The sequence below is a fragment of the Jaculus jaculus genome, chromosome 14, assembly GCF_020740685.1.
Source record: "Jaculus jaculus isolate mJacJac1 chromosome 14, mJacJac1.mat.Y.cur, whole genome shotgun sequence".
NCBI lineage: Eukaryota > Metazoa > Chordata > Mammalia > Rodentia > Dipodidae > Jaculus > Jaculus jaculus.
The window spans coordinates 6,767,616-6,781,024 of record NC_059115.1 but is presented as its reverse complement, the minus strand read 5'-3'; the positions used below and the strand labels follow the sequence as shown (position 1 = coordinate 6,781,024).

At 50.3% G+C, this 13,409-nt stretch overlaps 1 protein-coding gene across 1 annotated transcript in view; it reads right to left on the bottom strand.

The window, feature by feature from the left end:
* Arhgap35 (Rho GTPase activating protein 35) overlaps nt 1-2,365 on the bottom strand; it is a 182,227-nt gene extending 179,862 nt beyond the window's left edge. The window contains exon 1 of the mRNA XM_045133246.1: nt 2,277-2,365. The gene's annotated coding sequence lies outside the window, so the exon portion shown is untranslated. The remainder of the gene's footprint in view (nt 1-2,276) is intronic.
* Between the last annotated feature and the right edge of the window lie 11,044 nt (nt 2,366-13,409).

Sequence of the window (13,409 nt, the reverse complement as noted above, 5' to 3'; positions counted from 1 at the left end):
TGTCTGAAGACAAGATCTAAGTGGAGGGAGCCTGGCAGAATATGAGGTGAAAGGCAAAAAATAAAACCTTAAGGGAAGGCTTGAGGCCAAGGAGGAAGAGCTGGGAGAATGGTGTCAAAAAGGAGTGAGCATCTTTCCAAGAAATGAGGTGACTCAAAGAAAGATACATGGGGATAATAGAAGTAATGATTAAGAAGACACCTTGCTGGGAGTGGTGGCTCATGCCTCTAATTCCAGCACTCTGAGGCAGAGGTAGGAGAATCACCATGAGTCCAAGGCCACCCTGAGACTACATAGTGAATTCTAGGTCAACCTGGGCTAGCGTGAGACCCTACCTTGAAAAAAAAGAAGACACCTTCAACCAGGTGTAGTGGCATATCCCTTAATCCCAGCAGAGGTAGGAGGATCGCTCTGAGTTCATGGTCAGCCTGAGCTAGAATGAGAGGCTACCTTGGGGGTTAAAAAAAAAAAAAAACAGAAAGAAAGAAAGAAAGAGACACCTTCTTGTCAGGAACTAGGGGGAAGAGGACTCAAGAGGTGGGAAAAGGCAGGGCAAGGTAGGGAGGGAGGTGAATGTAGGGGAAAAAAAAATATTAGAAGGTAGAGCTGAAGAGAAGGGGAACTCAGAATGTGAGAGGCTGAGTTGGGCCGCAGCTACAAGAAGACAGAATTAAAAGGATGACATCAACGGAGACAGCACCAGTAAAGTTAGAGCCGGGTCAAAAACGCATGCAGGCAAGTGGACAGCTCCAGGAGACTGCTGAGGGAGAGGGCAGTATATAGACAGAATGGGGCAGAACTGAACAAATCAAGGGAAAGAGAAGTGGAAAATATCAGGGGGTAAACCTAGAAAATGCAGAATTGGGGAAGGGTGTGTGATGGGTCACACTAATCAGAGGTGCCTCGAGGCCCAGGAGGCAAAGAGGCAACACTGCTGACAGCAAGTCCTAGGCAGAGAAGAACTTAAGGAATGAGTCAAAGAAAGGAAAGCAAATGAATGAGGACGCTTAGAAGAGTGGTAAAATAGAGGTGGGAAGGAGAAAACTGAGGAACATGGGAACACTGGGGGGTGGGGGGGCAGAACTCAGGCTGAAGCGACCTAAGTTAGGGTAAGGAAAGAAGTCAGGTGAAGGAATGACAGAAAGGAGAGAGACCCCAAGGGTCAAAGAAGAGACAAGGAGGTAGAAGAACAGACCATGCACAGGAGCACATGGAAGACAGGAGCTCTGGCAAGGAGCAGAGCTGAAAGGCAGAAAGGTCTAGAAGAGAGGACAAGGTGCGAATGGCCCAAAAAAAGGGGAGGGGGGAATGAGCCCGAAGAGGAGGAGGAGGAGACCTGGACATCCAAGTCAGAGCGTGGGGGTGGGGTGGGGGGCACATCCCTAGGATGCAGCAGGTTCTGTGACAAGGCAGGCAGAGAAATGCGGGACTGTTGGGCCCGAGACGGAGGCGGAATTAAGTCCAAGGGGAAAACCCGGGGCGGGGGTGAGTAGAGTGCCCACACCACGCAGAGATCTCGGAAGCATCTCCTTGAAGGCACCAGCGCAGGTCTTAAAGGGACAGCTCCCGGGGAGGGTGGGGGTGTGCAACAGATCCCGAGGCAGGTATAATAGCAGACAGATAAAAAGCGGGGCTTGGGAACAGCCCCCAACAGTGGGGAGGACAGAGCCTCGGACGAGGCAGAAGGGACCACGCACCTCCCAAGCGGGCGTCGGAATGAAGGGAGGGATGCAGAAGGGTCACTTGAGGAGGACCGGTGGTGGGTCCCCGAGGCATTACTGGGGTGCTGTGTGTTGGGGGGTGGGGTGGGGAGGAAAGCAGGCGGCGCAGAATTGGGGATCAGGATGGCAGCAGAAGTGGGGAGGAGGGGAGGGGGTGCCGGAGAGCCCAGCTGGCTGGAGGAGTTGGGGGGGTGGAGGATGGCAAACGAGCAAGACCGCAGAGCTGAGGGTGGCCAATGGCAAGTCCGAAGGGCACAGCGGGGCCGTGCGGCCCGGGGCTCCAACGTGAAGCGGACAAGGGACCCGGTGGGGTTTTCGGGGCGCCTGAGGGTGTGTGTGCGTGCATGTGTCTGTGTGGGGATGGGGGTCCGCTCCCTCCCCTCCCCCTCCGGCTCCTCCATTGTTCGCGGGCTCCGGAGCCCCCCCCCACCCCCGCCGCCGTGCCCGCCCGACCGCCCGCCTCTCCCCGCTCGCACAACCCGCAGCGGGGCGGCGCCCCGGCCTCGCCGCCCCGGGCTCCCCCGAGCTGAGCCGGGCAGAGCTGCGCGCACTCACCCGCTGGGGTCGGTCCCTCAGCGCGGAGCCGGCCTCCGGGATCGCGGCGGCGGCGGCGGCCCCGGCGCCATGTTCCCCCTCGGGCTCCGGGTCCAGCGGCGGCTGAGGCGGCGGCGGCGGCGTCGGTGGCTCCGGCGACCGGCGGGGGGGGGGAGGCCCGGCGGGCGGACCCTCCCTCGCGGGTTCCCTCCTCCTCCTCCTCCCGCCGCGCCGCGGCTCTCCCTCGGGGCGGGGGACGGGGGGCGGGGAGGGGAAGGGGGGAGGGGCGGGAACCAGGGGGAGGGCGGGCCGGCCTCGTTCTCTCTCTCTCTCTCTCTCTCTCTCTCTCTCTCTCTCTCTCTCTCTCTCTCGTTCGCTGCCTCCCTCCCGCGCGCGCAATGGCGACGGCCGCCGCTCCCGTGCCCTCTCCACACACAGACACTAACGCGCGTGCGTGCCGCGGACAGACACGGCAGCCAGCCCGGGGGTGGGGGGGCAGGATAACGGCGCCCTTGGGCGCGCGGGATGGAGGTGGGGGTGGGTGGGGAGACGCACTCGGAGAAAGTCGGGGTGTGTGGCGGGCGGGCGGGGCGGGGGGTGTAGGGCGGCTGGGAGGGTTCGCGACCACTGACGGCCGCGGCCTGACGGGCTGTGGGAGGGGTGTGAGGGACGAAGGGCGCCAGTGCGCGTGCGCACCGCCCTCGAGCGCTGCTCTGCGGCGGCCGCGGCGCGAGTCGGAGCGCGAGGAGACCCCGCGGGCGGGCGGGCGCGCGTGCGCACTACGGGGCCCGCCTGCCGGCGCGCGGCTGGCCGAGGCCGGGGGTGGCCCCGCGGCGAGGCGCGCGCCCCCCGGACACGCGCCTTAGGAGCCCTGGGTCTTTTATTTATTTATTTTTATTATTGTTATTTTTCCTCCTCTTCAGCCCCACGCGGGATCTCGCAGGAAGCCGGAGCTGAGAGAGAGAGAGAGAGAGAGAGAGAGACATGGGGCCCGGGTGTGAGAGACGGGGGCGGGAACAGAGGGCGCGATCCCGCTCGCGCGGGACCTGAGCAGCCAATGGGAGAGCGAGGGTGGAGGTGGGTTTACCGCGCCAGCCGCAGCACAGCCCCCCCCCCCCACACACACACACACACTCACAACGTTCCCCCCACACACACCCCCGGGATAACGGAGGAGGAAAGACGAGGGACGTAACGTGAGGCGGTGGGGGGGCGGGGCTATGGAGGAGGGAGCGTACGCAGCGAGGCGAGTTGATTGGGCAGCGTGGGGGGCGTGGTCCGCTCGGCCCAATCCCAGCCTCGCCGTTGGTCGTCCCCGGAAGGGTGGGCGGGGCCAGGGAGCGCGTGCTCTCTCCCGGGCTGTGCGGAAAGATCTGTTGGGCGGTGCGCGCGCCTAGTAGAAGCCGAGTTGCCCGCGGGTCCGTGTTCGGTGGATCCCTGGCCGGGCTCTTGCAGGTCCGCGTTGTGCAAATGGTTGCAAGTCAGATGTCACTGGGGGAGGGGGGTTGTCTGGAGGGGAAACTGTGACGGGAGCCGGCACTTCTCTAACCCCGGATTCCTCTGGGACGCCTCCGGAAGTACGGATTGTGGAAGACAAACGTTCCAGGCGCCGGGACTGAATTTGTGGAATGCGTGAAGGAAGCCTTGGGTTGCCGGGTTCACGTTACAGTTCTTCCTGCAGTCTGTTCATCTGTGAAATGGGATAACAGCGTCTACCTAGAAAGTATGCGCTGAGGCTGGAGAGATGGCTTTACGGTTAAGGCACTTTGCTTGCCAAGTCTGATGGTCCTGGTTCAGTTCCCCTGTACCCACCTAAAGCCAGGTGCACAAAGTGGTGCATGCACGTGGAGTTTGTTTGCAGTGACGGAAAGCCATGGTATTCTCTCTGTCTCTCAAATGAAAATGTTTTAAAAATGAATAAAAGCCGGTCGTGACAGCGCGCACCTTTAATCTCAGCACTTGGGCGACAGTGGATCGCTGTGAGTTCGAGGCCACCCTGAGACTACATAGTAAGTTCCAGGTCAGTGTGGACTAGCGAGACCCTACCTCGAAAAACCAAACAGTAGAAATAAAATGTTTGCATTGACTTTATTTTCCTAGTTCTTGTCTGTTCTTGTTTATTTTCAGTTTTTTGAGGTAGGGTCTCGCTGTACCCCAGGCTGACCTGGAATTCATATGTTGTCTGAAGCTGACTTCAAACTCAAAACGATCCTCCTGGGCTGGAGAGATGGCTTAGCGGCTAAGCGCTTGCCTGTGAAGCCTAAGGACCCCGGTTCGAGGCTCGGTTCCCCAGGTCCCCCGTTAGCCAGATGCACAAGGGGGTGCACGCGTCTGGAGTTCGTTTGCAGAGGCTGGAGGCCCTGGCGCGCCCATGCTCTCTCCCTCTATCTGTCTTTCTCCCTGTGTCTGTCACTCTCAAATAAATAAATAAATATGAACAAAAAAATAAATAAAAAAATAAAACGATCCTCCTACCTCTGCCCCTTTGAGTGCTGGAATTAAAGGCGTTCGCTACCACTCCTGGCACAGAGAGGGAAAGAAGGGTCATACCCGGGCCTCTAGCTACTGCAAAAGAACTGCAGAGGTATGCACCACTTTGTGTATCTGGTTTTACGTAGGTACTGGGGAATCAACTGGGTCATTAGGCTTTAAGGAAAGTACCTTAGCCTCAAAGCGATCTCTCCAGCCCATTGTTCTTGCTTTATTTGGGTTTGTCTTTTTTTGTTTGTTTGTTTGTTTGTTTGTTTTATTTCATTTCACTTTATTTGAGAGAGAAAATGGGCACAGCAGGGCTTTCAGCCCCTGCGAACAAGCTCCAAACACATGCAACCCCATATACGACATTCCCTGCTTGCGGCCCTGTGTTTCTGGCTACATTGGACCTGGAAATTTGAATATGAGTTCTTGGGCTTCGCAGACAAGTGCCTTAACCGCTAAGCCATCTCTCCAGCCATGATTTTTTTTTTAGATGGAAGTTTCACTATGTAGCTCAGGCTGCCCTTGAAGTTTTAGTGGTCCTCCAGCTTCATTCTCCCAGGTGCTGGGAATAAAAGTGTCCATTCCCGATACTGACTTCAAGTTAATGTATTTATAACACCCGTGCAACGAACCAAACTAACCATTTGGGAGGTCCTTATTCTGAACACAAAGTCCCCCCCTTTTGGAGTCTGTCACCTTTTCCTTCAGGTTGAAGTCACTTCTTCAAATGGCCTAGTAGATTTGGCCTGACACGAGACATTTAAATAAAATTGCACACTTTGGCCGGGCATGGTGGCACACAGCTTTAATCCCAGCACTCAGGAGGCAGAGGTAGGAGCATCACCCTGAGACTGCAGAGTAAATTCGAGGTCAGCCTGGGCTAAAGTGAGTCCCTACCTCAAAAAAAAAAAAAAAAAAAAATTACACACTTTGTAGTAGCCAACACTTTAATACACCTTAGATACGTCACTTAATTTTTACAATGGCCTTTTGTGTAAGTGACATATTCGATATTCAAACCCAGAGGATTGGTGAGGCATAGTTGTGCATAACTGTAAATTCAGAAGGCTGAGGTAAGGGAATCTGAGATAGAGATCAAGGACAACCTGGATTGTAGAGTGAGTTCCAGGCCAGCCTGAGCTACATAAGACACTGTTTCAGCAGTGGAGGTGAGTCAGGTTAAAGGTGCTTGCTTGCAAAGCCTGCCAGTCTGTGTTCAAGTCCTCACTATCGATGTAAAGCCAGACACAATCATGGCACATAGATCTGGAGTTTGCATTGGTAAGAGGCCCTGGCATACAAACACACACACACACACACACACACACATACATGTAAATAAGTTAAAAAATTTTAAGTCACTCTCTGAACCAAAAATAGAAGCCAGGTGTGGTGATGCACTCCTCTAATCCCAGCACTCAGGAGGCAGAGGTAGGAGTTCAAGGCCAGTCTGTGACTACATAGTGAATTCCAGTTCAGCCTGGGCTAGAGTGGAACCCTACCTGGAAAAATAAATATAAATAAATGAAATATGAATGAATAATCCAAAACTAAACAGAAGGGATAGTAGGAGGCTGGAGAAATGGCTCAGTGATTAAAAGTGCTTGATTACAAAGCCTGACACCCAGGTTCCATTCCCCAGCACCCACATATAGCCAACTGCACAAAGTGGCTCATGTGTTTGGAGTTCCTTTGCAGTGGCAAGAGGTCCTTGCAGGAGCAAAGTCACTCTCTGTATGTCTGCCTTCCTCTGTCTCTCTCTCTTTTTCTCCCTAATAAATAAATAAAAATGGGGGGAGGGGACTTGGCAGTTAAGGCACTGGCCTGCAAAGCCTAATGACCAGGGTTCAATTCCCTTGTATCTATGCAAAGCCAGATGTGTCTAGAGTTGTGGCTAGAGGCCCTGATGTCCTGATGTAGCCATTCTCATTCTCATTCCTCTCTCTCTCCTCTTGGGCGGGGGGGACAAAAGTGCTGTCCCCCAAAAAAATATTGTTTAAAAAGAGATAGTGGTTGGGATGGAGGCACTTGTCTACAAAGCAAAAGGACCCAGGTTCGATTCCCCATGACCCACATTAGCCAGATGCACAAGGGGACGCATGGAGAGAGAGAGAAAGATAGTTGTCTGGTGTGCCACTTGGTGGTATTTAATCCCAACACTCCGGAGGCAAAGGTAGGAGGATTGCCTTGACTACATAGTGAATTTCAGGTCAGCCTGAGCTAGACACCCTACCTGGGGGAGGTGGAGGGGAATAATAATAATAAATAATGGGCTGCAGAGATTGCTTAGCGGTTAAGGCGTTTGCCTGCAAAGCCAAAGGATCCCAGTTTAATTCTCCAGGACCCACTTAAGCCAGATGCACAGGGGGCACATGTCTGGAGCTCGTTTGCAGTGGCTGGAGGCCCTGGCACACCCATTCTCTCTCTCTTGCCTCTTTCTCTCTCTCAAATAAATAAATATAAAATATTTTAAAATATTTTTTAAATACAGAAATCCTTCTTTCCCACGGCAAGAGAGCAGAGCCAGGATTCCCTCCTGATGTCTCCAGTACAGATCTAGGCACAGCACAGGGGCTCCGCGGTGTTGAATGACCTCTCCGTACCCTTCAAGGCAGGCTTTCCCAGCTCTGTAGCCCTTTCCAATACGTAAAAGGGCAAATGGCAGCTGAGTAAGCCAAGGACCGGAAGCTGGCTTCCCTGGGGGCAGCCAACCCCGCACACCCGGTTTCCCTCACTTCAAGATAAATAAACAACCGAGTAAACAATTAGCCTTCAGAGAGATGTGGCGACCGGCTTGGACTGCTATCAAGATTTCCCAAGTATTTGCCCCAGGGGCTCAAATGGGCAGAGGTCACATCAACCAGAGAGTTAAGTAGGTATCTGGTGGAACTTGAGACCTGGACACAATTCGGAAAGATGCACAAACTTAAAGCTAAAAAAAAAAAAAAAAAAAACTAGGGGAGAGGATATGATGGAGAGTGGAGTTGTGGAGGGGAAAGTGAGGGGCGGGAAGGAGTCATCATTGTTTATTGTCTGTAATTACGGAAATTGGCAATTATATATATATATTTTTTAACTACAAAGATTTTGCAGAGGGGCGAGAGTGATGCCTTAGCGGTTGAGGCACTTGCCTACAAAGCCAAAGGACCCAGGTTTGATTCCCCAGTGCCCACACAAGCCACATGCACAAGATAGTGCATGCATCTGGAGTTTGTTTTTAGTGGCTGGAGGTCCTGGTGCGCCCATTCATTCTCTGCCTCTCTCTCTCTCTCTCAAATTAATAATTGTTTTATAAATAAATAAGAAACCTGGTGTGGTGGCGCACGCCTTTCATCCCAGCATTTATGAAGCCGAGGTCGGAGGGTTGTGAGTTCGAGGACACCCTGGGACTACATAGTGAATTCCAGGTCAGTCTGAGCTACAGCAAAACCCTGCCTTGAAAAACTAAAAATAAATAAAATTGCAGAAAAGGTCGGGGTGCTGGGAGATATTCTATCCCTATTCCGGAGAATCTGAAAAGAATTAGAGAGGGTGGAGATCAGGTCTCAGCGTGACCAAAAAGTCAATGATGCCACAGCGCCGCCTGCGGGCCGCAAGCGGAACCGGGCACGTTCGCTCTAGCTGAAGCAGCGCGTGTCTCCCCCGGAGCAATGAACTCTTCCGCCATTGGCCAGAAAAGCAGCCAATCAGGAGAAAGGAACGGGAGGCGGGGATGCTCGGAAAGGGCACTTGGGCTCTTGCTCTCTGAACCTCTAATGGACGCACACTAAATATTTGATGGGAGATGAATGGTGCAATCACTCTATTTTTATTTTTTAAATATTTATTTATTTATTTGAGAGACAGAAGAAGAGGCAGACAGAAAGAATGGGCGCGCCAAGGCCTCCAGACACTACAAATAAACTCCAGACTCATGCACCACCTTATGCATCTGGCTTACGTGGGTCCTGGGGAATTGAACCAGGGTCCTTAGGCTTCACAGACAAACACCTTAACCGCTAAGCCATTTTCCCAGCCAATCACTCTATTTTTATGAACTTGTAAAATTAGCCTGGCGTGGTAGAGTACACCTCGCCAACCTGGGCTGCACAGTGAGTTTGAACAATCTTTGGGTTCATCCTTGCCTTCCCTTTCATTTGAGGCCACGTCTCTTGTTGGTATTTATTTATTTATTTATTTATTTATTTATTTATTTATTATTTTTTGGTTTTCCTAGGTAGGGTCTTGCTGTAGTCCAAGCTGACCTGACACTCACTATGCAGTCTCAGGCTAGCCTTGAACTTGAACTCACAGCGATCCTTCTACCTTACCGCCGCCCCCCCCAAGTGCTTGGATTAGAGGTGTGTGCCACCACACTCTGCTTCTTGTTGGTTTGTTGTTGTCATTTGTTTTGGTTTGGTTTTGGTTTTTCTGAGATAGGGTCTCAATCTAGCCAGGCTGACCTGGAACTCATTCTGTAGTCTGTAATTGTAAGCTCACAGTGGTCCTCCTACCTCTACCCCCTCCCCAATGCCACCATGCCCGGCAAGGCAGGGTCTCTTGTTCACAAACTTTTGGGAAATTCTATCTCCACTTCCCTTCTCACTGTAAGTGCACTGGGGTTAAAGAAGCCTGCAATGTGGACTGGAGGGATGGCTTAGCAGTTAAGGCATTTGCCTGCAAAGCCAAAGGACCCAGGTTCAATTCCCCAGATCCCACGTTAGCCAGATGCACAAGGAGATGCACGTGTCCGGAGTTCGTCTGCAGCTGCTAGAGCCCTGGCATCCCCTTTCTCTCCCTCTCCCTCCCTCTCTCTCTCTCTCTCTCTCTCCCTTCTTCTTTCTCTGTCAAATAAATAAAAATAAAACATTTTTCTCAATTTTTATTAACATTTTCCATGATTATAAAAAATATCCCATGGGGGCTGGAAAGATGGCTTAGTGGTTAAGCGCTTGCCTGTGAAGCCTAAGGACCCCGGTTCGAGGCTCGATTCTCCAGGTCCCATGTTAGCCAGATGCACAAGGGGGCGCACGCGTCTAGAGTTCGTTTGCAGTGGCTGGAGGCCCTGGCTTGCCCATTCTCTCTCTCTATCTACCTCTTTCTGTCTCTGTCACTCTCAGATAAATAAAAAATGAACAAAAAAAATTAAAAAAAAAATATCCCATGGTAATACCCTCCCTCCCCACCCCAAACATTTTTTTAAAGCCTGCAACAGTTTTTGGTTACATGGGGTCTGGGGATCCAAACCCAGGCACTCAGAGTTTCACACCAAGTGTCTTATCCATTGAGCCATCACCCTAGGCCTTTCTTCTTACTGTTTATGTTGAGACAAAGTCTCACAGGTTTACAATTGACAACCGTCCTGCCACAGCCTCCTGAGTTACAGGGATTACAAGGCTTGTGCCACCAAGTCCAGTTTTATGTGACATAGGACAACCTCAGGATGTCCTTCATGGCCTTCTACCTTGCTGAAAGCAGAATTCTCCTGTTTGCCACTTAATGGTTAAGACACTTGCCTGCGAAACCTAAGGACCCAGGGTGGATTATCCAGGTCCCATGTAAACCAGATCCACATGGTGGTGCATACATCTGGAGTCGTTTGTAGTGGCTAGAAGCCCTGGTATGCCCATTTTCTTTCTCTCTGTCTCTCTCTCTTTCTCTCACTCTGTCTCAAATATAAATAAATTTATTAAATTTTTAAAAAGATATTTATAATGATGTCGGGCTGGACTGAAGTCCAGCTGGACTGTGATATCCAAACTGGCAAACATTGAAGGGAAAAGAAAAAACGGAACTGGAGAGATTGCTTAGTGGCTAAAGGCACTTGCTTGCAAAGCTTGATGACCAGGTTCAATTTTCCAGTACCTACATAAAGTCAGATGCACAAAATAGTGCATGTTTCTGGAGTTCATTTGCAATGGCGAGATGCCCTAACATGCCCACTTTCTCTCTCCTTCCCTCCTTCTCTCTTTGCTTGCACATAAATAATAAATAAAATTAATGTTAAATTAAATAGGGGCTGGAGATATGGCCAAGCAATTAAGGCACTTGCTTAGCCAGATGCACAAGAGGGCACACGCATGTGGAGTTCATTTGCAGTGGCTGAAGGCCCTGGTGTGCCCATTCTCTCTCTCTCTCCCCCCTTCTTTCTCTGTCAAATAAATTAATTAATTAAAATAAAATATTTTAGGGCTGGAGAGATGGCTTGGCAGTTAAACACTTGCCTGTGAAGCCTAAGGACCCGGGTTTGAGGCCCAATTCCCCAGGACCCACGTTAGCCAAATGCACAAAGGGGCGCACTTGTCTGGAGTTTGTTTGCAGTGGCTGGAAGCCCTGGTGTGCCCATTCTATCTGCCTCTTTTTTTCTGTCACTCTCAAATAAGTAAATAAAAATGAACAAAAAATATTTAAAAAATAAAATATTAAAAATACAAGGTCAGCCAGCTGGACATGGTGGTGCATGCCTTTAATTCTAGCACTTGGGAGGCAGAGGTAGGAGGATTGCTGTGAGTTCAAGGCCACCCTAAGACTACATAGTGAAATCCAGGTCAGCCTGTATTAAAGTGAGACCCTAACTTGAAAACAAAAACAAAACAGAAAAATCCCCCCAAAGAAAGCAGGGGGTAGTGGGTCACATCTTTAACCCCAGCTCTCTGGAGGCTGATGTAGGATTTCAGCAAACTAGAGTCCAACCTGAGCTACAGAATGAGTTTCAGGTCAACTTGGGGTAAGAGTGAGACCTTGCCGGGCGTGGTGGCACACGCCGTTAATCCCAGCACTCAGGAGGCAGAGGTCGGAGGATCGCCGTCAGTTCAAGGCCACCCTGAGAATACATAGTGAATTCCAGGTCAGCCTGAGCTAGAGTGAGACCCTACCCGGAAAGAAAAAAGGAAAAAAAAAAAAAAAAAGACTGAGACCCTGCCTCAAAAAAAAAAAAAAAAAAAAAAGAGAGAACTGAAGAGATGGTTCAGTGGTTAAAGCACTTGCTTCAAAGCTTAAGGTCCTAGGTTCAATTCCTCAGTACCCACATAAGCCAGACGCACAAGGTAGCACATGCATCATTTGCAGTGGCTAAAGGCTCTGGCATGCCCATTATCTTTCTTTCTGTCAAATAAATAAATAAAAATAAAAATACTTAATGGGCTGGAGAGATTGGCTTAGCGGTTAAGGCACTTGCCTGAAAAGCCTAAGGACCTAGGTTTGATTACCCAGGCCCCACATAAGCCAGATACACAAGGTGGTGCATATGTTTGGAGTTTGTTTGCAGTGGCTTGAGGCCCTGGTGCACCCATTCTCTCTCTCTTTCTCTCTCTCCCTCTTTCTGTCAAATAAATATAAAAAATAAAATATTCAATAGATAAAATAAATGACAGGTGAAGCGCTGATGTGATGGCTCAGCAGTTAAACGCACATGTTTGTGAAGACTGCAGCCCAGGGTTCAGTCCCAAAGCTACCCAGGTAAGTCAGACACCATGCCCTGCAAAATATATGTTTTTTTTTAATTCTTTTATTTCTCTCTCTCTCTCTGTGTATGTGTGTGTGTGTGTGTGTGTGTGTGTGTGTGTGTGCCCAAAGTGATGCATGCGTGTGGTGGAGTTCATTTGCAGCGGCTGGAGGCCCTGGCGTGCCCATTCTTTCTCTCTCTCTCCTCCCTGTCTTTCTCTGCCTACAAATAAATAAAAACATTTGAAGAATTGTGAAGATTATCGCTTCTCGGCCTTTTGGCTAAGATCAAGTGAAGAATTGTGAAGATTAAAAAAGAAACGTGAAGATAATGGAGTGAACATTATAAAAATAATTAGGTATATGTATGAAAAATAAATTAAAACAAGAAACTACTATTCCCAGCATGCCATGCTCCTTTGGGGCTGGGTTTAGGTAGGAAGTTACCAGAACCACATTTCCCAAAGTGCAACTTTCACTTTTACAGGCTGTTAACGTGTATGGGAATTATAGTCATTTAAAGTGGCCTGACGCTTATCGGTAAAGCCTAACAATCCCGGTTCAATTCCCCAATACCCATGTCAAAGACAGATGCACAAAGTGCTTTCTGTATCTGGAGTTCTTTTGCAGCGGCTAGAGATTCAATGTGTCTCTGCTTATAAAAAAAATAATCTTTTTTTTAAAGGACCTAAAAAAAAAGATATTAAAAGAGGTGGGGGGGGGGGGCTTGAGAGATGGCTTAGCTTGTTAAGGAGTTTGCCGGCAAAGCTAAAGAACCTCGGCTCGATTCCCCAGGATCCCCAGATGCACAAGGGGGCGCGCACACATCTGGAGTTCGTTTGCAGTGGCCGAAGGCCCTGACGCGCCCATCCTCTCTCTCTCTCTCTCTCTCTCTCTCTCTCTCTCTGTCTTTTGCTCTCTCAAATAAATAAATAAATCTTGAAGAGGGAGAAGGAAGCCTTTAATCCCAGCACTTGGAAGTCAGAGGTAGGAGGATCGCTATGAGTTCAAAGCCACCCGAGGACTACATAGTGAATTCCAGGTCATCCTGGGCTAGTGCAAGACCCTACCTCGAAAGCCAAAAAAAAAAAAAAAAAAGGAAAAAACAACAACAAAACAAAATAGAAAAAACCACGGAGAGACGACCTGGGTCCACAACTACCAGCATGCATTTGGCATTTGGAGCCTAGATCTTTTTCGTAGGAAAAGCCGATCATTCGTGAAACTACAACTCCCACAAGGCTTTGCGCGAAA